Source organism: Hylaeus volcanicus, chromosome 3 (assembly GCF_026283585.1).
Source record: "Hylaeus volcanicus isolate JK05 chromosome 3, UHH_iyHylVolc1.0_haploid, whole genome shotgun sequence".
NCBI classification, from domain to species: Eukaryota; Metazoa; Arthropoda; class Insecta; order Hymenoptera; family Colletidae; genus Hylaeus; species Hylaeus volcanicus.
The window spans coordinates 24,427,434-24,452,539 of record NC_071978.1 but is presented as its reverse complement, the minus strand read 5'-3'; the positions used below and the strand labels follow the sequence as shown (position 1 = coordinate 24,452,539).

Genomic DNA, 25,106 nt, shown 5'->3' with positions numbered 1-25,106 from the left:
GGAGCCCACCCCCGACGTAAACCGGCATCCATCCGCTCAAGGGCTTATATTCACAGTTGGACGCTCTAAAGAAAAGCTCTATTTTGCACGTTTTTGTTGGTTCGAGTATTATTTTTTCATAAACGGAGAAGTGCTGAAAATAACACGAATTAAGTACCAGGTACCGTAGAAAAGAGCTCGGAAAGATTTGCACCTTTCGGGACCTTGCAAACATACATATTTTTAAGGGTGATTCCAGAATAACAGCTGTAAAAATAGGTAATTTTCATGAATTTTTTTTTTTTTTTTTTTTTTTTGAAAACTATTAACAATTACCGAATGGTCTTTCTTGGGATATAAAGAAGCATCCATGAAATAGAGAAAGAAAATGTTTTCTTGCCATTTCCTGAATTATTTATTGACAAGGAAAGCTTTTTAGGTGTCCGCCTCCGATTGTTTTGATTTTTGGATATGTTTCAAAGGACCGAAAAATAAGATATACGTATTTTTTCAAAAAAGTTTCATGGTTTTCTATCTGCATATAAAATCTGCCCCTAAATTTTATCAAAAATAATTTGTTTATAGTAATAGCTTATTCCAGCTGAAACTTCATGGGGTCGTTTCACCCCCTGAATATGAAAACGGGCCAATATCAAAAAATACGTATATCTTATTTTTTCGGTCCTTTGAAACATATTCAAAAATCAAAACAACCGGAGGCGAATACCTAACAAGCTTTCCTCGTGAGTATACATAATCAGTCATCAGTGAATTAGGCTTAACGGGGGTATCGCTTTAAAAAAATACGCGTCGATGTAGTAGTACTTCCTGGGCTATTAAAAATATGTTCGCGAGGTACATAAACCTAAATATAAATATAGTAATATAAATCAAAAATTGACATGGTCAAATATGTATAATACCTTTCGCGGTATTGCATAAGATTCGTTCGAACGTGTTGCACGTAGCAAATGAGTTCTGCTTGCTTACTAGTCAAATTTCACCTAACAAGTTGAAAGAGAACCCCCGCCTGGTTTTGACTTTTCGAGACATCGGCGATCGCGCTTGATGCGCTCGTTACATCGTAACGAAGATGACGCAGGTCGGCGAGGAAACCAATTCCACAGTCAAAGGACGTAATTATATCCGTCTGACGAAGTGAAATCATCGATAGACAGCTCACGTGCGAACCGATACACTCGAAACTAGCAGAGCCTTTGTTTCCACCCCGACACAATGGATTTCTCAGTCTGCTCTCCTGGATTGATACCAGCGAACATTACGAACAACAGATCCTTGTTTTGCCTTGTCTAACGACGAAATCATCCCTTCCCCGATGAAATATACTTCGTACTCGCCGTCGACTTCGTTCCCATCAAAGTTTTATCAAAAACTCATTCGTCCTCGATGGACCCTCCCCAGTTGCCTGATCGTTCCCAGAAAGAAGCTGAAAAAAGTAATAACGACAAGACGGTGAGAAACGAAAAAACACGAGACATCTGGGGCAATGCTAAGATTTTTTTTTTCACGCCTTCCCATCTCGGTACTCCAGCTGACGACGATGGAACGCGACGTCGAGTTCCTGTCGCTAGAACGTCCCTGTCAAACAGAAGCCTCGAAGCTCGAAAATTACGGGGTCGTCCTCGCCGAGCCAGAGATTGTTTCTGCGCTCGAATCGAACGGAGAAAAATCGACGCGGCTGGTGGAACGCGACGCGACAGAAGCCGCGCTTGTGTTTCGGCGAGTCCGGGAGCCTTGGATTTATAGCAGACTCACGCTATATTTAGTGAGCCTAAATACTAGAAAGTTCTACCTGCGGGCGAGCTTGTCGAGCACGAGATCTCGCTCTCGTCGCGTGAACTTGTCTGAAATCGGTGGTCGGTGTTGATATGGTCCCTTTGAAACGCAGACCTACAAATATAGGAAGCCCTTAAGGGCGGAGGGACGCTTTGAAAATGTATTTTTTGAATTCCTTTGAAATAGACAAGAATGTGGAAATTGTCGCGTGTGTGTCTGTGTCGAGTCTTTCGACAGCCAATTTGGGAAGTCTATTCTTCCGAAGTCTGTTCGAATTCCTCGTCACGTGTCTCACACGTTGTTACAGACTAAAGCAGAGCTCGGAAAAATTTGCAAACTTACATATTTTGAAGAGGGACTCCAGAGTAACAGCTTTAAAAATAGGTGATTCTCATGAATTTTTTTTTTTTTTTTTTTTTGTAAAAACTATTAATAATTCTCGAAAGGTCTTTCTTAGGATATAAACAAGCATCCATGAAATAGAGAAAAAAATGATTATGCTTAACGGGGATACCACTTAAAAAAAATACGCGTCAATATAGTAGTACCCCCTGGGGTACTACTCTTTGCACTCGAGGCCTTTTATTCTGGTATCTATCAGCAACTCAAGATGTTTTCTTAGCATTCTATTGTCACGAATGCTAAGCTTAGATTGACTTCGAAAATGAGATCTCTAATTTGAGATTTGAAAATCAGGTCACCTTTGGCTGAACGACACTTCGTGTTTCAAAGAATGCAAACCTATAGGAAACCTAGTGGTGACTGAGAGTCGCCTCTCGAGTGCAAAGGGTTAAAAATATGGAAGGAATTCGTGTCGAAGATGAAAAGCACGAGTAAGACACGTGGTATGACCGTGCAGAGTAAATCGTAGGGTAAGGTGTTAAGATACGATATATCTACCTAAAAACTCGCCTATCGACTTCTTCGAAGTAGCGATGATCATCATCAATTTCTCTCCACCTTATTCCCCTGATCTTTCGGTATTCTCCTGGCATTCAAATGGCGATCTAGGACTCGCAACTCGCTCGTATGGCTCCCTTCGTTCCAATTATGATATTGCCAGCACGCGTGGCAGCTGATCCATAGGGCGAAATTGCCTCGAGCTTTAAAAGCACAGACGACTGATTAAATGAGTTTTATTCGACGTTTACGCGTCTGAGAATCGCTTTGTTCTAAATTGAATTGCATTCGGCGCTTTTTCCATTGTCTCGCGAAGGGATCCCTTCCTGCGATGCTTTTTTTTTTTTGTTTTCTTCTTTCTGTTTTCCACATCCAGCAGTGAAAGGAACTCCCGATTGTAATCCAAATAAAGCGCTCTATCGAAACGGGTCACGTTCCCACGCACGCTGGCGTCGAGGAAGAGAGAAAAAACGTGAAACTCCCCTGAATCGAACGTTCCGAGAGCCGATCCGAGCTCCGTGGAACTAATTTCGATCGAGACGATAATTCTCAGAGCAGAATCGTTTCCTCTGCGTCCTATGCCGATCGAAGACGCCCGTGACGCACGTTAGGCGGGCATTCGTGTGATTCAGGGGACGCGAATAAAGCGTCGTAGTAGGAGATACGCGTTCGAATAGATTCAGAGATAGACGACGAGTCCCATTTTACGGATGAGTCAGACGATCGCCGGAATTCGCGAACATAATTCGTCGGTTCCCCGGAAAAGTGGAAATCGCCGCGTTTCCATTCGAGGTGGGAACCGTTTCTCTCCGTTTGTCTCGACTAATACCTTTTGCGTATCAACACCCCCTGCGAGAAAAATCGCTTTTCGAGGGAGGAAGGTACATCCTAAAACGAAACTGTCTTTCGGAGGGTGGCGATAAGAAGACTTCGTGTACCTCGGACAAATGGTGTGCAATGTAAATTTTACTGTGTGAATTTTTCCACGAGCAATTTTATAACATTGTGTAACTCCCTTCTTATCTTTATTGGCCAGCTTAACGATAACATGGCATCCTGTCATCAATCGCAAATTTTCCCATGGATTCTCTAGATAACAGCTACAGTTGTCGATCCGCCCATTTTTGCCTTCGTTGTTCGGTTCAACGATAACAGAAAGCCCCGTTTCACAACTAAACTTTTCAGTTCGTTTAGCTGTTAAATTCGTAACTGAAATTGTTAATCGAGCCTGCCTCCATTCTTTACGTTCCGCGCTGAATTCGAATCAATACTCGGCACCTCTGGGGACCGCGGGGAAAATAGACGGGAAGGATTTTGATGATTCAGCTGTCCCTGAAACTGACAGAATGCGATATGAAATTCGCGAATTGTACTCGGATCGATCGTCGCCGTAGCGGAAGTATAAAAGTAGCGCTTCCGTGAACAATCGATTCGATAAGTATCGGCGGTGAGTTATTCGTCGCAGTTACGCCCCGAACGGGATTATCCGACTTTCCTCAGCATTTTTCGAGAGCGTATCGTTCCCGATAATCAACCGACGACTGAATTACGCGATGGCGCCGCCCGATTCCGACGAACTCATTCGCATAATATCGAAACGGATTTGGCGGCTAATAGGTTTACGGACGGCTCGATTACTATTCATCTCGCTCGTTAGCGGGGAAAACAAACGGCCGATTCGATTTCTGTTAATTTCGCCGATCAATGGTCTCGTTTGTTATCTCGTATTTTTTGTTCTACTCTAAAGCTCGTCAATCTCCACTGATACGTTCGGGGATCTAGACGTGAGAAACGCTGTTCCAAATGATCAGGTTTATACAATGGTCTCCATATTGTTTCCCGACAACAATGCCATTTTTCAAGATGACAATTGCGCCCACCCACACGGTCGCGAAACTTCAGTCATAGTTCGAGGAGCACCGAGATAAACTCCGACGTCTACCCTGGCGAGCGCAGTCGCCCGATTTGAATATTATCGAACCACTGTGGGCAGTTTTACGGAACGGAGTAAGTAGTAGATCCCGGACCTCGTTCTGCAAAATTTTCCAAGCTGGCAGGAAACGTTGGTACGAAATGGTGGAATCGCTTCCACTGTAAAGATTTATAAAATCGCGCGAATATATTTTAAGAAGACTGGAAACTGCAAAGGAAGATTTATACCAATCTCAAGTCGATAAAACAAAACGGACATTGTTTTGCCTTGTATCGCGCGAATATATCGGAAGCGCGTGAAATTTGGTGTGCTAATAAATGTCGACATCGTATCAAGCAGTGCTTCAACGTCCACGGATATTTATTTCATTAATACTCACACAGGGAATATCGACGAGTACCGTATCGACGTTTGTTCTCGATACACACAAATAAAAAACAATAAAAATAATATATACGTGTTGAATAGAGTAACCTCATTTTCGAAGTTATTACGGTACCTCTAAATTTGTAAACAAAATCCAAGAGTAAGTGGAAACGTTGACACAAAGTACACCATAGCTTATTTCGCAACGCAAAGTTACGTTGCGATTGGGTCACTGGGAATGTTCTACAGCAGCCCCGTCGATTGTTTTGCTCTTTTCCAACGAACAAACGAAACTGTTTGTCTGGCCACCGAGGATCGTTTTATTTCTGTCAATTGCGTGCTCGGGTTTGGACGTTCAACCGAACAAACGTGCGCCGTAAGCTTGAACTTCGACGCTCTTCTATTTTGTTTGCCCGCGTTTCGATGGGAAAGCGATCGCTGCTAATAAAGTTTCCCCGCATCAAATGGATAGAAAGAGTCGCGCTCGCTCATAAGATAGACATCGACCGGTGCTAACGAGTTAAATTTAGTTCACCACTTTGCTGCCACGGAAGCATCGGGTGAGCTGGGCCGCTTACCCGTTCACCTACTGGCACGTGCTCTGATCCCTTTTCATAACATAGTAAATATAACGCGATAAATAAGGGTCCGCCCTTACAAGCAAAGAAATTATTAGTTTTTCCAATGCGTAACACATCGGGAACATAGAGGAACGTCGATTCGCGTTTCTTAACCCTTTATTTACTGCCGGAACTTATAAATCCCGTCGATTTTTTCGTGGTACTGTATTAATTAAATGCTTTGAAACTTATTGTGATTTTCAAGTCCACTTCTATGAAGTTCGCGATCGCGGTGTTCAGATTTGATGGCGAGAAAACCCAGTAGTACTCATTTAGAGAAAGCACGGTTGCGCTGTTTGGGATTCTTCGACAATGTTTTTTCAATACCCCCTGGGACTCAAACGGTTAATTGTTGGATGACAGCACGAACTTTTTTTCTTTTGGAAGCTTGTTAGAGACAATTCTATACAGTGACTAGCTGAGCAACAGAGTTTTTTAATTGTAGCTTTCAATTTTGAGAAAATTGGTCTTGAATCTCCTTAGAACACATTTACGACTTGACCAGCGTGTCTGACCATTACTCACCATTTCTACTTATGTTGCTAATTTATGTTACTCCGTTATGTTAGTGTCCATGTCGATTAGTTGTGATCATTTAAAAAATTGCAGTTTGCATAGAAGAGGTATGGTACATTAGACAATGCCAGAATTAGTAAACTGGCCAGTCGTGGTCAGACATGGTTAGCCATACCTTTCGATTTATTTGTACGAAAACGAAGCTTCCTATGAAAAAATATCATTCTTCATTTTCGATTCGATTTCAAGCAAAGAATCATCCCCTGTTAATGGCGTTATATTTCAGACTAGTTGCGCCCCGCGGTATATAGATTTTAAAAACTTTTAAGAAATTCAGTAAATGAAGGGTTAAATACCACAACTAGTCTGAACGAGAAATAAATCACGAAGATTCGAACCCACGATCCTCCGATTCACAGTCGATCGTTTTACCTACGCGACGAATCCCGTACCCTACGATTCGTGTTGTCCTTTGCCTTTTTATTCTTGGGCATGATAGGCGCGTTTACTACACAACTTTAACCCTTTGCTGTCCTAAGTCGAGCGAGGCTAGACAGTACTGTACCGAAATCAGAAAATCTAAACTGCGAAGAGTTAAACTCGATATTTTCCAATTTTCACCCTTTCAAGATGGTCAGGGGTGGCAAGCACTCGACTTTCGACAGGAAGCAGAGCACTGCGGGCGATCAAAATCACTTTTAGCAATAATCGCTCCCGTAACTATAATTTAGTAACCCGGATCTAGCATCTTAATTAAGGGCGATGCTTGATTGGTACTAAGATTACCCGTGAAGCTGATAACCGACTGGTTCCGACAAGGATTCGCGCGATCGAGGTCATTTGGCTTCCATTAATTAGAACTTCACGGATTAACAATCCAGAAATCGATACCTAGAAACGGCCGAGATAAGGCCCTTAGGAATCCACAGATAACAACGTCAATTTCAATTACAGTTGTTAATTCGCGTGCAAACAATAGTAACGTCCCCAACGTCCGTCGTCCTTTTTTCTCTCGACTTTCTCCTTTCGAATTTCTACGACGTCTTTTGTGCAAGCAATTGCCACTTCAACGAAAATACCTGTACAGAGTACAAGAGCGAAGTTTGGAAAAAAGAGTGTCGAGAGAGGAAGAAAAAAAAAGAAAAGATACTGTACGTTATAAAGAAAAAAACACGTCGCTCGTAAAACTCTGGTGGCTTTATGAAAAAGCCAGAGGGATGAAAGGGAGCAAAATAAAGAGCGATGGAGGAAAGAAACTTATAAAAGGATAGACAGAGGGGGTGACAAAGGGAAAGACGAAGGAGCATCGTTTCCGGCCCAATGCATCCAACGTAATTCTATTGTCCCTTAATACGAGCCAAGTTTTCCGCGCTGATATCAATATTTCAGTGTCACAAAGTCGTCTCCAGACTTTGTGAAAGACGGCCGATCGGGTCGTGAAATATACAATTTCTCTCTTACCTTCCGACTCCGTACTTCCTTCCTACTTCGGTCTCCGTCTTCGGAGATTTCGAGCCATTCGATTATAAATGATGCACCGAGAAGTTCGGGTACATGGCTATACGAGGACCTCGATAATTGTAATCCGACGATTATATTAATAAATCGTTCTCTACTGATTGGTAACACTGAACCAATCGCGCATAATTACGCAGGAACGTTCGACGCATGAACCACGAGTTACTTTTCTTCATATAAATTTACTTTCCCAACTCTACTCGTCGAAACAAAACTCAAATATAGAAAGTATTAATAACGATATATTTTCTATAATTATATGATTTTCTATGATTATGATTTTTATAAAAAAAAAAAAAAGGAGTAATTGATACAATTCCAGTTGCAATTAATTTTTAAGTATTATTTTATTCAACGTAGTAATTATGAAATCGAGGACGCGGCAACTTCGAGTTCAATTTTCGTCAGGTTAAGTTACGAGTGAGAGATATTGACATTTCAAATTCTTTTTGATGTTTCGAAGCAATCGTGAAATATAACAATGTTTATATGCGATGTTATTTCACGAAAATCAAGCGATCATATCTAACAAATTGAACGGTAAATTGAATCCATATTTCAGACAGATGTGTATTAAGGTGTAAATATTGAGTTTTCAAAGTTATGAGACGATCTGATCTGTTGTCATTTTTGATGTATTGATATTCGACCTGTTTAAATACACTAAATATTAAATACACGTTATCATTTCATTTTATTGGGAGACTGGAACATATTAATTCGATTCGAGGCGATTCAGAAGTCGATCATCGTTTCGCTATATACATCGCATCAGCGCGTGGAACGCGAGGACGAATGCTTCTATTCAAATTTATCGCGTCTTCCTCCAATTCCCTCTCCCGTCTATTCGACACCATCAATGATCCGCATTTTTCCTTTTCACGCCTTCCTTCTGTTCAATTGGTATTTGGTTCTTCGATAACGAACGATATCTATTGGAAATTCTCCAATACTTCTTGCAGAACGGGAGCTCCCTACCTTTGAAAGAGGACTATTCGTCCCGATCGACTGTTAAATGGGGCTTCTGGTCTAAAACTACTAAAGGAAGGTGCTTCTTTATGAATTCTTCACTCGAACGCCGTTGAAAATAGGTTTTCCATCCCTCTCACATGTATTTACACATGATTCAAATAAACATACACGATTGGACTCGATTATGGCGAGAGTTGAGAGATTTTTATTCGTCGTGGATCAGTGTAACTGACAAGCAGTGGAAACTGATATTTTTACAAGTTCAACCCACAAGATTATGCATTTTTATTTCGATAAAGAACGCCTCCAAATTCCAACGTCTCGCCTTTCGACGCACATAACTTCCCCGATTTTTCGAGTTTCAACCCTTTAGGGACGCAATTTGAACGCCTGGAGCTGTAACAGAACGCAGAGGAAAAAGAATCGAATTTGTCGAGCTCTCAGAGTGGAGGACACCGTTAACTTCGCTATAACGACGTGAATTAGAGTGTCGTTGAAAGCACGCACGGTCACTCGGGGGAACCAGTGGCGCAAACGGAGCTTCTTCTCGAAGCCGTAGTCGAGATATTTTTACTCCTAGACACATGTCCGGGCACCCGTCAAGATCGTCGAACTCCTCTTATCTATCGTTTTAAAATAGAACAAACTCGAATTGTCCGCTCGAACCCGCCTCGTTTCGAAATTTCCTTCGCGAACGTGATCGCGGAGCGTAACGCGCGCTAGAGGAAGCGAGACGAAGAAAAATCACGCGACGCACCGGCCTGGTGGTCTTCGAAATCCCGAGAACCTCGCCCGCTCCGCGCTTTGAATATTATTTCTGTGGGAGGCTGCCACGGAAGAATGGACTGCCGGCAATTTTTTTCTTAATTTCGAGGCGAACGAAGAATTTTTCCATTTATTTTCCTTTCTTCGCTCTTGTATCATGAACTGGTATGTTAATAATCTCCGAGCGGCATAAGAATATATATATATAGGCCAATCGGTAGAGGATTTTTGAGTGACAAAAGTATTAACAGAAAAGGGGATGTGTAGATTAATACGTGTATGTTTTTCACTTCCAACTCTGTTCCGTTTTCTTGATATAAACATATTAATCCAAAAAAAATCGTGATTTTTTTCGATTTTTGCTTATAAATTAAAAACTAATGCAGCAATATCAATGGCCTGAAGAGCTAAAATATAGATGATGAAAGTACCTACAGAATGAGACCTCGAACGTCTCGATCAGATAATGAGAAACAGAGAGAAATTGGGAAAACCGGAAAAGTCAGCGTTCTTTCAAAGATCCACAACTCCGCCATTTTTTGGTAGCACCGTGCGCTGCTTTAAAAGTGAAAGAACATGTATCCTTTGGTAAGTTTCGCTGGACAAAAGAATTAAAATTCGGTAGCTCGAGGCGTACAAATTTCGAGCACGTTTCCTTGTCGAGATAGAAGCGAGCCGAGATCCGAAACACACCGTGAGAGCGGCGCGACTTAAAGGAAATTGTATAAAAATAGTTGGCACTGTGGGTCACGAAGCTGAGAGCATTCGGGGCGATATCCCAGCCGCGAATCTGCAGAATTGACGTTTTTCCATTGAAAGAGACACTTGTAACACATCGATGGCTCGCCCTCTCTCTTTCATCTCGCATCCGAAGTGGATGATGCCCTACCTGCTCGGTTCAAACACGTAGTACTAGACATCCCCGATACGTTTCATCCGTCATCTTTCGACGCGCGCTTATTCGAACGTGAAAAATTGTAACGAGGGAGGAACTCGAAGAAACTGAGAGATGGTCTTTTCGAGTGTCTCCAAGAAATTACCTTCGTTACGCGACGTAACGGGCCAGTTCGTTGTTATCATGAAAATGATTATATACAATCGGTGTAACAAGTATTCGTACAGCAGCCACTTTAAAATAAAAACTAATAAGAAAAGAAATAAGAGGTTAACATTAAAAGTGATAAACTTGAATTTACGCAAAATCTACTCTAAAAATATGTAGGAATGTTGGTTAGTTACTTCATCCCCTAAAATTTATTAATAAAATGAATATATGAAGTTCCATGTTGAATTGGTTCCTGTACGAATACTTATTACACTGACTGTATAAATTTCGAAAGTTTTAGATTATATAAACGAACGTAACAAGAACGATAACGTAATTATCTATTCTCGTGTCACTAGCAAAGTGAAAATTTAATATACCTGCTGTAATATACGATGCAATACCTTTGTATACTCCCTACCGATCCCCACCCTCCCCTCGCACTCAGAAATTTAATCAAACTACTTTCGTCCCGGATGAAAATTATAACAGAAAGGAGACTTGGAAAAATTAGTCCAACGGCGCGACTAGCATTTCGAGCGGAAAGGGTTAAACGATTAAATTGCGAAAGTTAGTTTGTTTCGCAGTTTCGAGAAGCTCCTGACAGCTCGAAAAGAAGGAATATCCAAGTGCTGGACGCTCCATGAGTTAAAGGATCCTCGCGGCATTTCAAGCCGGAGGAGTTTTCCAAAGTTTCGAGACTCTGTGGATATTATACACGTTATTCGAGGTACATTCGTTTCCCCTTATCCCTTGCACCCCCTTCGTTCCCTATCCGGATGCTCGGCAGTGTTTTTTTCCTTCTTCTATTATTCGCCTTTCCATTTATTCCCGGTGGATAAACGGGCGTCTTTTCGTTGGCGAGCAAAAGCAGACCATGAACAAACCGCACGGCTTCGTTCCGAAAATACGTCTCGGGCAGGAAATGTTTTCAGACAACAACATCGCCGGCCGAGAAAACGAGAAAAGCCGAGCAAATGGTGCCATTTATAATACTGGAAATTCCTCCGATACTTCTTAATCCTTTTGTGCGCGCGGCAGCCGTTTACAATGCAAACCGATTCGACGAAATTTATCTGTTTCGGTGATTAATCCTTCGGAGATTATTCTCTCGGCTCGGTACACCTGGCGAACTTTGTTTTTCAATGGCGAAATAATCGCGATCGGACCTCGATCGGATTTCGATTCAATTTCTAAACTGCAATTCGCGGACGGATTTTATCTAGCGAGAGGGTTAACGTGTCGCAGCTTTTTTATTATTCGAACGTGTCTCGATAGAGACAGGTACACCGAGAACGAAATGGAACGGTCGCGGAATGAAAACAGGGACTGTTCGTGAGATACTAACCGTTAGAGATAAGAAGGTACAAGCCCCGGTGCGGTACAATAAAGTAGAAAGGTTAGAATGCAACTGTAGATATAGACGCGGTTTAATGCCAGACTATCTTAAGAAACAGGGCAAGAATAATATTCAGAAGTTAGTAGCCAGAGTTAGACTTGGAGATACGTAGAAAAGTAATAGGCGTAGTGTTTAAGAAGGCAACGGTAAGTGCGAGAGAAATTATGCAACGCTAAAAGATTGAACTGAGAACTAGGGTGAAACGGAAGAGAGTGGAAAGATCGTTGAGATCGGTACGTATAAATTGAGATTGACGAGAAGAAAGGAAAAGGATCTAACGAATTCATGCGTGCGTCATCCTCAGAAATAAATAAATATTTCACTCCGCCTCGAGTTTGTTACCTAGATAAGAGATTTACGCGAAAATTGAAACGGAAGAGTGGCTTCTCGAAGAATCTAAACTTAAGGGTACCAAGTTTTTCAATCATTTTTACAATTCTAGTCCAAAACAATGGTTTGCACACAAAATCCTCCCCAGAGATTTCGTTTCCTGGATCGATAGACGTCGCGCAAATCATTACCATCTGGCTGCCTCTCTTTTCCGAATTAAGATTATTGGTGATCCAAAATGTCAGTGTGGCTATCTGGAGCAAGATCTAAATCACGCTTTATGGGAGTGTCCGCTATTTGGGAATGAAAGGAATGACATGATACATAAATTTTGTCAGCTCGATTTACGCCCTCCTTATACGATAGATGCCCTCCTATGTAAACCACCTATCCAGCTACTGCTAATAATTTTCAAATTTCTTAAGAAACACGGTTTAATCAAATTAAACGGGAAACAAAGTCCTGAATTTATTAAATCCTCATGTAGGAGGGATATCATGCTAGCCAATTGTTCCTCGAGGATAGTGCAAGTAATATATCCTTAAATGTAAGACTTAAATATAAACTTCTCTAGACAGTACGTAATCAAATGTAAACTACGATGTGTATATTTTCATGTAATATTGCTAATAACCCCGTAGGGGGTTCTGTAGCTTAATAAAGTAAAAAAAGAGAGATTTGCGCGAGTCAGCCTCGAAGGGACGCGATTCGAAGATCGTAAACGTCCTTCCCAGGACAGGAAGAGCTTCCTTTCCATTAACGTCGATCGATTCCATCGAGGCGAAACTTGGAACGTTCGGCAACGGACTGTCTAGGTAGAAAAGGAAACGACATTTCCTCGCCGCTAAAGTAATCCGTCGACGGAAACGTCGCGAACCGGAAACCCAATGAAGCTGCAATATCGATCAGCAATCACGCTGATCCTGCGTCGGTAACGAACGATACCGCGGAACTTATCGGAGATATGGCACGCGTGAAAAGCCGGAATTGTTCGTTGATCGATTAATCGATTACGCGAGACAATTTTGTCGACCGTGACGCTCCCGTATTTCCGAACGCGGATGTTTGAATTCCATATTCGTTCTAATGAAAACAACGAGAGACGGACCTTAAACGTTATTTTCAAAGGTAGGTAGATCAACAAGGTTGGTGGTCGATCGATTCTCGTTTCACCCAGTTATTATTTTCGAATATTTTCGATGTTTTCACCACGACGAAGAGTGCAGCGACAGCGGTAACGATAAAATTGTCGAGTATTGCTGGGAACGGTGCAGCTTTATGCAGATCCCGAACTTGTTTGGGTTGAAAATCTGTATGCGGAACACTTATGCCAGCCTGACGCCACCTCTAAGGACGCTCGAGCCCGACAGAATTATTTTCCACGAGCGAGGAGCCATTATTATATTTCCTGCTAGGAAACATTGACGAACCCATCGAATCATTCGGTTGTGGAAACGGTGCTCCAATTGAGCCGAGTATGAAAGAAAAATAAAAGATTGAAACAAACAACGCGTGACACTTATCGAGCGAGAGTAGATAGAATTGATTTAATTCTACATTGGAATTGCCCAGGAAATTAAAAAGTAAGTACACTGACTAATTAATCTAGTTCGTACGAAACGTTGCCTTTTGGATTTTTGTGCCCTCTGGATTTTTGTGCAATCATGCACTTGTACAGTTACGCACGAGAACCTTCGTGAAAAAGAGAAACGACAGCTAAAGCCCAGATCCCCGAACATCTGAATTTTCGTGCAGTGATGCTTTCAATATTTTTTATATTAGTGGCTATTGTGTCCATTCTATAGTTTCTTGCACGTTTAGATTTTCTATAAATGCATAAAAGTCCACAGTCTATTAATAACTATACTGTTATTATTAAACCCCCGTGTCGTATGCAGAGGTACAGTGTACATACCGCAAACAAGAGTGACTTGAACAACGGCGAGCTACAGCAGCAAGCTGCATTTCAACCTAACCTGCACAACCAAACCTCGTACTCTTCTAAATTATGTAGGTTTAGATCAATAACTGTTTTGTATCAAACGCCGCGAAATTATTCGGATTCTCTTATAATTTCTGTTAATTCTTCGATTCCTAGTGTCACTATCTGTGATCGATGAAGATCATACTACTTCACAGAGTGAAGTACTTGCGTAATTATCCGCACAACGTGCCTTCTCACATCGAATAATTTGAGTCATTTGGAAAAGGACTTCTGCGCAGCTGCTTACAATGAAAAATGTATGTGACTTAGCGGCTAAAAAGATATGGGACCCTCAGATGTTGGAAGAAACTCAATTTTGTTCGTTACTACTTGAATAAATAATATTTAATGCGAAAGAACGTAATCGTTCTTTATCCGAAAATTCCACTGTTAGTTCGTATACGGGAGTCTCTGCTGTAGAAAAACCGTTCTACTGTAAAAACGACCTATCGCGACTCGAGGAACATTTCTATTTTTCATAAATGTCGAGGACATGCCTAGAAAAATTTGAATGGTAATCGACGCGGCAAACGGATCCAATCTGAATACAGAATGGGAAAACAGACGGTCCAGAATGCCGAGAGGGCAGTGTCGATATCCACAACTCGTCGACGCGATGTTTCTTAACCGTAGACGCGACAACTTTCATTAACGGAATGATGGCGCGAGCGAGAGAAAGGGTGGCGACGAGGTTTCGGGGGAAATCAAAGTCGATCTCTTTGTCCCACGGCATGTTTCGCTTGCGTGACAAGTTCCGACGATGCCGAATATCATTAGCCTGAATATCGAGCGAACACGCCCGAACCAGGCTTTTGTTTTTCGTCGACGAGATCAGACGTTGCCTTTACCGAACCGCAGCGTCCTCGTAAACTGTTGGACGACACGATTCTATCGTGTTCCCTGGCGCCAGCCTCCTCTAATAATGGCACGGGTATTGCTGTTGACGCGACCGAGGAAACAGAAACGAATATCTCCAACTTTTGATGATGCCTTCCTCCCCCAACGTTCGCCGCTCGCGACGCACTATGTTGTATCGCAAACACCACTGTTCGAGTTGCATTTCATTCGCACGCCACCGTCCTCTTGTTCGACTCGCAGGGATGAAGACTGCCGATCGATAGCAAACACCTAACGCAGACCTTTCACGAATATACGAAGGACGTATACATTCATTGAAAATCAAATTAAACGGGAAACAAAGTCCTGAATTTATTAAATACTCGTGTAGGAGGGATATCATGCTAGCCAATTGTTCCTCGAGGATAGTGCAAGCAATGAAATATATACAAATGTCTCGCGATTCTTAATCAACAATTAATACTTCACATGTTGGGGGGTGTTGTTTTCTCAAAAACCATTGGAAGACCAATCTGAATCTTAGAGACACAACTAAACTCAATCCATTGCACTCTGCGCCATCTTGTTGCAAAATATGCAAACAGGAATCGCATTACATTAAATAGTGTGACTTTGATTGTAATTAAACATAATTGTAAGTGTCCACTACACACGTTGACAGGCATATTTTATTATTAGAAACAAGAGCCTGAAGCCTCTTTTAGGAAACCCTTTACGTCAAAAAAACTTCATAAATTTATTCCACGTAACCACTAACGAAATTTGCTAAACTTACGATGTCCCGGGTTAATATTTCTGAATTAATTACGAAAAAGAAATTGTTCTTTGTATATTTCGATACGATTCATATTCGCACACAGCTTTTGGTCCGGCAGTGTATTATATTAGGATGGAGGAGAACCATGGAGCACAGCTTGAGTGCCACTGCCGCGAGCCGACGTCGACGGTGAGCTCTATTTTGAACGAAAGTGTCTTGTTTTTCGGTTTCGCGAAACTCTGTACGGAACTAGTAGGCGTTTCGGCCTTTGCAAACGATGGATCGATACCAGAATATTATCCAGAACGTTAGACATCCAGAAATTTGCAATTGTGGTCGAGAACCACCTCTAATGAAACTACGACTTCTCGAGGGCCTGAACCCCCGAATTTCTAAAGTATTCGTAATCGGATATGCTTTACTTCGATATTACTGTAGGAGTCTGAACGAAAAATAAGAGGAAAGGCACGGAGATTCGAACTCACGATCCTCGGATCCACAATCGACCGCTTAAGACCAATCTCGTACCCTACGTTTCGTGATCTCGTTTGACTCGTTACTGTTTGATATGGGAGGCGCGATACTACCTTTTGTCATAAACCACAAAAAAGTCAAACTTCGATTCAATTCTATCGTCTCCGACACGTTTCTCAGAAAGAGTTTCACGTTCTCCGCTACACGCGATACTAAAACCATTTTTAAATAATATATAATATTTAAAAATATCATGCAGTCATTTTTCATTAACCCTGGTGCGATATCCCGGCACTCTATCAGCAAGCATTGCTCTTCTTCCACAAACGCAATTTGCTTTATCGAAAATCAAATAAATGAAGCAAATATCATCGCGGCCGATTGATTAACTTTATTAAACGTCGAACGGTTTGAACGTGTCCTCGAATACTGTTCGCGAACAGTTCATCGGAAGTTTCGATGATTTTATTCGTCATCCATTAGCTGGCAACGAAAAAACGCAACGTTCCAGGACGACGGAAGTAACCTCGAGACAGCTCTCGACGAGGGGAAGTTGAAACCAAGTCGGTCCGTTCGTACGGATCAATTTTATTTTTGTCGAAAGCTAGCGGAAGAAGATTACTCTTGTTTCATAGAAGTCTGTTCGCGGAACGAGGTCACCGGGATATTCGGCGCGCAGTTTTTGCGATGAGATTTGCCCACGATTTCATTAACAGGGTAAATATTAAGAGTTCCATCGACCGAACTTTTCGCAATAAAATTGGTAGCCCCGTGGCTGGAAATAAAGCGACCGAGCACGCGCTTCCGCGTCATCGATGCGTTTTGCATAAAATTCGTGAAATCCCCGTTGGCATATTTAAAAATGGTTTTAAAACTATGTCCGAGCCACAGGAAATTCAGCAACCAACGTAAAACTCCAACGTTCGATGAAATTCCACTGCCCTCCACGCATTTATTAAACCTAATAAAATATCCTCGCGAAATTGTTATCTATTACCCTGAAGTTACTCTTCGCTAAAAAAGGAAATCGTTATCGTTAAAAAAAGGTTTCTCTCGCTCACTGATTAACTCAACCTCGGGATACTAATTCTTATATTTTTCGACGGCTCAAAGCTCAAATGATTCAAAAAATTTGGTAGAAATCTTGGAAGGATTCTTAAAAAAGGAATTACCCTTATCTTCATTGGGAAACTAAGAACAGAGAAAATTAGACCTACTACCTTTGAATCTTCGAACCTTTGAAGTATGATCTTATCGGTAAACTGAAGGAAGAAGGTTTTCTTTGGCAACTGCCGCAAGAAAAGCATAACTAGGAACAATTTCTATTATCGGTGCAGCATGGCGCAGTGAAATTTCCAGAACAATTAAGCCGTTTGTTAACGAGACCTCGCGGTACGCGTTCTTCTCGATTATGTACATCATTCACGATCCCTAATAACTTGAGCGATTAATCCTGAGGGAAAATAAACGTGCGCCCGGTGCTCACCCGGGACGAAACTGTCACGCGACTTTCCAGGCCCCGTTATCATGCGTCACGATGTCTGATACAATATCGTACGGTAACGACGATACGAAACGACTATTTTCTGGAGGCTGTGCCGACGATAAATTCTTCATGAACGTCCGGAGCGCAACCGATCATTGAAGAAGTAAACTACGACGGCAACTGTCTCTGGATGAAAACAGCAGTTGGCACGGACAGCCAGAATTTTGTTCGAATAATACGAAGAAGATGACGAAGAAATATTAGGTACCGTGGTTCGACTTCGATGTTTATTGGATTTAACGGTTATTCGTAATGATTGATAAAAGACCGAAAGCTTTTACCTAGTTTCTTTTTCTCCAATTGTGTACGTGTTGATTTTTAGAAGTAGCAAAGCAGAGACAGCTCGATGGAAAGGTGTCCACAAATTTCGTCCAAACGCGTCGACCCGTTTCCGAGCTCTAGTGGGACAAACACTCGGCCAGATGGACGAACAACACTTTTGAAAATACGTTTTGCTTGGTTATCGTTAAATAAACTAAAACGTCGAGGAATTCGAAGAAGGAAACGACTGTGCGATCCTGGCAGCTGGCATTATCAAATTCGACGTTTTGATGACATTCGGGTGATTCGGTAGGCAACGTACGTAATGGCAAGTGGCGAACGGTATCGATACGACAGATGCAATTCTCGTACATGTCACCGTGAAAGGGGATGTTTCGGGGATCGTTAACTGTTGCTAGCGAGCGTACAGCGTCGTACGTCGTTTATGATAATCTTCGTCGTATCGAGACTGAATACGCTACTGTGAAAGTGGATCGTACGGAGAACCTTTCAACCCTTTGGGCTCGAGTGACGTCTCTAGAGCGATACATGTAATTTAAAAGGAATTTTTTTGAACGTACAATTTCAATTTTACTTGTATCAGAATACAGCTAATTATTAATTGAAATAATAATACATTGAGCCATGAATATTCGTAGATGTTTCTTTTCGAAGTAGAGTTTTTGATTTTACAGAAATCTATATATAAGAATGAGGCCCCGACTGATTACAATCAACGTCCAGAATAAACCCTCGAACCTAGAATATCTAGAATTTTGGAGAATTTATTCGAGTAAGAAAATCTTTTGAAGAAAGATATTTCATTTACATTTAACACGAATAATAATATTCTAACCACCTATTCGGTTATTTGAAGTAGTACAACCTTGCAACTACTTATTTGCTACCGGTACGACTGTTTCCCATTTCTGATACATTCGCTACCGATGCCGCTCGGTTCGTAGGATATTGATATCAGCCGATACTCGTTCAAGTGTATCGCTATCGAAAATTGATCCCAAATACGTGCCGTATGTAACTGATACGTGTATGTACCAATGGTTTCGTCTGAGCATCGATACGATTTGGTATAAAATGTTGCCCTTATTGTCTGATATCAATAGCATCGATACGACATTAGCCCCATCGCTATAAACGGTTACCTCTGTATCGTCGTAAAGTCGAGAGAAACGATTCGTCCCTCAAGAACGCGCTTTTCCATCGACTTACAATCGAACGTCAAAGAAGATTCGACGAAGACGACAGAACTAAATAAATGTTTCAAACGACGAATAAAAAATGAACTAAAGCTTGTAGCGTTGTTTGAAACGTTATCGACTCTCTCGTGAGTCTTCCCGGTGGAAAAAGAAGAATTTTGGCGTTTTAAAAAAAGTCATTTTCGAAGACTCGCTTTGTTGTCGACATTTTGTACTAAAATTATGATACAACAATTTTTGTTTATGCTTCAATATGTGTTAAATAAACCCTGTAAAAAGAAATCCTATTCCTTTTGCGATACTCTCAAAATTAATTGTCAAAGTTGGGCCTTTTATTCAGCCTCTAGAGTGGTGTCACCCCTTATTCAAAATTGAAAAGAGAAACGGAAATATAGTTAAATTTAAAGTTTCTAGATACATTTACGGAAATAAGGCAACTTTGAAGCAAAATAACAAACAGAGTATGTCCCGTACAAACATCGCAACCCCTTTTCACCCCCCCCCCCCAAGGGTTGAATTTTTTAAAATGCCGAAATAGGTGTTTGATTAATTATATCAAAGAGCATTAAGGACACAAGTAGATCCGACCACAAATAAAATATTCCTCGTACAAACGTTGCAACCCCTTTTTACCCCTTCAGGAGTTGAATTTCGAAACATCCTATCTTATTCCTTGTATACGCCATAAAAAAAGGAAATCTCTGTGCAAAATTTCAGCTTTCTAGGTTCAAGGGTTGAGCCTGAACGTTGATGAGCCAGTGAGTCACGGCTTTTATTTAAATATATATCGAACAAACGATGCAAAGAAAATTGGTATACGTATCTTTCCATCGCGATCGATTACACAAAATAAAATTTTGCCCATACCCGATGCACCGTTCATCCGAAACAAACGCGAATGACGAACGGATAGCAGTATTAATTGCTTAACACGATGACGTCTGTCTAGGTAATTTACACTTCGGAAAGGCAACGTTCCTGGCGGAATGCCTTGGAATGCCGACTGGGAATCCGAGGTGAAACCTCATTACGCGCCGACCCGAATTTCCTCGAGATTAGTCCGCGATTTTGGGCCGCGAAGAATCAGGTCGATTCGAGGCAACAGTTTCCGAAAGAACGTCGCCTTTACTTTCACCTGCCATCGCGATTTAACGTCGATCATACCCACCGAGAGAGTACAGACAAACTAATAGGCGAAGTGACAACGCGATACCGCCCGGTGTCTTATATCTTTCGAAGGAAACCCAACTCGCTATTCGAACTATGAACGGATGGATGCTCCTAAACGGTGGCTTTGGATAAATAAAAATTAAGGAATTACCTAAGATCTTAAGGAAATGCCTAACTTCGCAGCGCTTAAGCTGTTTAAGCAGGAACAGACGCGTTGTTCCCATCGTCAAAGGCTCGTTGAATCGTTTCAATCCTCGCGAGCAGCGCGCAAACAAATACTAAGAGCCTCGAATTGGCTCGGGAATTCCTAGCGATCTATGCAATACCCGCGAAATAACGTCGTGACGCATTAGGCAACAATGCCGATAGACAGAATTTCCTTTGTTCCGCGCAAACCGGCTTTGATCTCATCCGTTCAAAGGATCAAAGATGGATTTTTAGCTACGCTCGATTCGGTGGCGTGCCAATGCTAACTCAATAATTACAGAATAGCTGCACGATAAACAAGTCGCGCAGTCTCGGCGATTTCAACGAACTTGGCGCGAATCGACACCCACGGGATTCATCGGTTCCAACGCTATAAATGTCGATCTACGAACGAACTCGACTCCGCGCTATAAAGAAGAGATCCGTCGTTTTCATGACGACGTCTATGCGCGCAAAACGTCCACGGAAGTAATGGCGATTCGTCCTAGATCCGCTAAAGGACACCTCGATGAGACTTTTCAAGGAGATCCTATTTTAAACTCTCCTAGAATTCAAGGGGCTAATGCTTTTATTTTGCGAAACAAGGAGTCCTTAATATTTCGTCGTACGAAAAAAATTCGAAGATCAAGGACGAAACCCTATCAAATTTTGTGTTTAAATGAAACAACGAGTGCGACTGTTATCGAGGAGCAAAGATTTCGTTCGCGAAAGGGGTAGACGGAAGTTGATAAAATTTGGCAATTTATGTGATGGTCCCCGCGCCTGCCCAAGAGAGAAAGGAGCTCATTTCGTTAAAACGTTCGTCCGACCCAGGAGCTCAACAAAATTGTCCGATTCACCGAGATAGATTGTTTCAAGTTCGTCGGAGCACCGCTACGTAAATGTCGTTTGGAAGGAACGCGAGGCATTATCGTTGATCCTCCGTACAATGGCATCAAGGGAAAAACACGTTACCCTTTTAATGGCATTTAGGAATCGTCCTTTTGTCCCGGAATTAACGAGCGGGGCTCTTGCGTGCACTCGAGCATCGACAACCTTTTCTAATTAACGATGAACGCCCTCGAGGAGTTTCTATGGAATTTTATTTTACCAATTTTCCGATTAGTCGCTAGATACCACGTTAATTCGTTCGTATTACTTTCGCGGGGTAGCTTGCACTCTTATGGCTAAGCTACAGAGACTTACAAAATCAAATCTGGAAATTCCCACGAACAAATTTGCTTCCAAGTTTGCGCGTTCCTAAATCTACGTAATGGACGTCATATCTCCTAATCAATTTTCGCCCAAATTTATAGAAAGTAGAGCAAGTGGAAATGAGAAGAAAGATAAACATCAGCTATCCTCGAATTTGGAAATCTACCTAATATGAAAGCTGCCAATAACGAATCAAACGATTGAAATATAAAATATCATATTTTTATCGCTTATTAATATTTCTGATCGATCTCAATAAAAAAAGAGAACGTTCAGGGTTTATGCTGAATTAGCGGCGATGAAAAGTTTCGTTTCGCGGCGGCGGTTATTGACTCGAATGTTCGTGCAGCATCTTCCTTCACAATTTATGAATCGACCGTCAAACGCTCGACGCTCGAACTAATCCTCGATGGAAAGTAATCCGTGCACGACCGCGATAGAAAGCAGGAATGGTTTTGTAAACGTTTTTTCTTCGCGCTTAACAACTGACGGGATGATTGAAATACACGATGCTTTATTTTTCCACGGGTTTTACGTGAAAAATAAAAACTACAACTCTGAAACAGGGTTCCAGATACCAAACTCATGTTTTCATTACTTCCTGATTACATACCAGCCAGTTAAGCTGGATTAAGCATACGGTCCATTATGTAACTCGGAGATTTTAATGATTGCTGGACTATTATCTTGTATAATTTCGAAAATAATAGCTATAATCAATGGATAGGGTGATAGTCTTTGATGAGCCAATCCGACCACCTCGTCTGCATTAGGACACGTGCTCGGAGCTGTAGCTGTCACAAATACACATAGATATTTTCGCCATTGCTTATCTATTTCTAGCCCAATTAAATATTTTTTTGTTTTTCATCCCTTCCTGTCTTCCACGGTCCGTTTAAAAAGTTCCAGAATTTTCGCTGCACTTTGAAAAATTCTGTCCCATTGTGTAACAGTCGTCAGATAGGAAGCAGGGTTTGCACAATGTCTCAACCAGTGGTGTATGTTTTAATTCTAAACGGTATCGTGATCCTAAGTATTGATAACGTTAATATAAAAGCAAACGTACACATACGCGTCGATATCCCTTAAACGGTTAAACTAATACAAGGAAAAGGCATTCCGACAGCTGTTGAACCGAGTTAATCGATACATTAATTAACAGAAATGGTCGAGTAATTCGTACAAAATTACGTTATTAAAAATTCTCTTTCAGCACCTCCCCTGAAACTACAACGCTCTCCCTAGGGGTCGAGTCGCTACTTTATAAAACATCGAATGAATGCTAGTCATTTCATATTGTTCATAAGAGAACCGTGCAGACCATGTGGTCGAAAGGTAAACAGCCTAGTAAGGCACGTTGGTATTTACGGTTGGTTCAATATCCAAACAAACAAGAAAGCTAACGACTTACCACATATCTTGCAAGAGAACGGTATCGGTGAAGCGATTGTGTTGCGTATCACGTGAGCCGAGCGTATCCGCTCGTCATATCCGCGTTGACGCGCTCTCGGCCGTGATCCCTCACTGCCAGGATGTCCTCCCCTGGTGCCCCTTCTTCTTCCCTTCTCTTCACCCCCTGCTCCTCGTCCTGCTGCCCCGACGCTTCCTTCGACTCGGTTCTTCTTCTCCTCCTCTTGATCCACCACTTTCTCCACCGCCTCCTCCTTTCTTTCTCTTCCGCACGACGATGCACCACGGACAACGCACTCTCGGCACCCTTACTCGTCCACTCGCTACCGTCTTACCCTTTAATCTCCCTTTAACCTCGCGTTACCCCGTTACCTTCCTCCGGATGTATTCTCCGTTCCCTGTTCACCAATTCTCCCCGGTTTCGCCGTTGAGAAAATACCGTTCTCCAGTTCGTTACCTTCCTCTTCGGTCTATCGTTACTCTAGCACACTACTGCTACCACCAGCATCAATCGCTAGCATCATCACCACACCAAAGCAGCAGCACCACCGCGAAGACCACTAGCAGAGGAGAGCACCACCACTACCAACGACCATCCGACACGCACGTACACATCCGCCAGGAGAGACCGAGCATCGCTACCACCGCCGCGATTCCCACCACTCCTTCTTCTCGCCTTGTGTTTAAACTTATAAATAGATATCTGGGTGCGTTCGATTATATTTATATGTACCGGCGGTTATGTACGTATATATGTACACGTAATATATACGTCCCGTACGTTTCTACACCCTCACGGGTTTCCACGGACGCAAAATCGTACTAACGTGGGCTCCTCCGCGAGCTGCGCGTATTACTCATGGTACACCTAGTTACGCGCCTCGTCCTCACTGTCCCCTCTCTGTCTCGCTCTACCCCTCCCTTAGCACCGTGATCGTTCTCTCTCCCTCTCTAGTTCTACGCTCGAATCCACCGGCTCCACCGAACGATACTCGCGATCTCCCGATACCATCGGGTGGCCACGACGAAGATTCGCGCCGAATCGGTACCACCGATTGGTCGAACCGATTCCTCTCTCTCCCCACTCGCACACTCTCTCCTAGCTACCCCGTGTACACGAGGGCGGGTTAGAACTACGCGCAAAGGAGGCGTCGTCGACGTCGGCGGCAAATCAATCGACTACCTTACCTTCTCGCTACGTGCTGCTCTTCTCTCGTGCTCTACGGTTATTGCCCGGCTCGCATGCCCGCGATCCTTCTGTTTCTCTTTCGAACGATTCTATATTTTCACCACCCGTAGACATTTACTTGTACTTTTTGTTCCGGAGCGTTCTCCTTCTCTCCCTCGGCCAATTCGATCTTTCCCTATTCCAGTCTTCCGGTGTTCTTCCGGTTTTTCTCGTTCTTTCCAGCTCTTACGATCCGACGAAAGCTCCCAGATGCACGAATATTACTCCTCCGACATTCCAATCCGTAGTGTAATCGTAATTGGTGTATTATACACGGTCACTCGCTTCTAGACACGGTCCTCTCCGGTGACCGGGAAGTCCAACGTCGATCGGTTCCGGAACCGATGGAAATTCAACCGAGGCTCGACATCCCCAGTACTTGAAATGGAAGGAAAACGCGTGATTCGTTCGCACGACTTCTTTTTTCAAAACCGTACGAAGGAAAATGGTAACGACGACGGCGACGGCGGACACAGCGACGGCACACGACACGTTCGACTCGACGATATGCCGCCGGCTCGACGCCAGCGACGCCTGGCGTCGCGACGCCCACCCCCTTCCTACGAACAAGCTGCGTGTACGGCGTCGTACGCGACCCGACGCGTTTCTCGGAAGAGAGAGAGAGAGAGAGAGAGAGAGAGAGAGAGAGAGAGAGAGAGA

The 25,106-nt window shown here is 42.5% G+C and overlaps 1 protein-coding gene across 4 annotated transcripts in view; it reads right to left on the bottom strand.

Moving 5' to 3' along the window:
• The window catches only part of LOC128874150 (muscle calcium channel subunit alpha-1), a 72,548-nt gene extending 47,524 nt beyond the window's left edge, over nt 1-25,024 (bottom strand). For 2 of the 4 annotated variants that reach the window (XM_054118574.1, XM_054118576.1), the window contains exon 1: nt 23,220-25,023. The gene's annotated coding sequence lies outside the window, so the exon portion shown is untranslated. Of the gene's footprint in view, nt 1-23,219 lie in introns of all 4 variants that reach the window. The other 2 variants (XM_054118575.1, XM_054118577.1) reach the window with 2 other exon arrangements.
• Between the last annotated feature and the right edge of the window lie 82 nt (nt 25,025-25,106).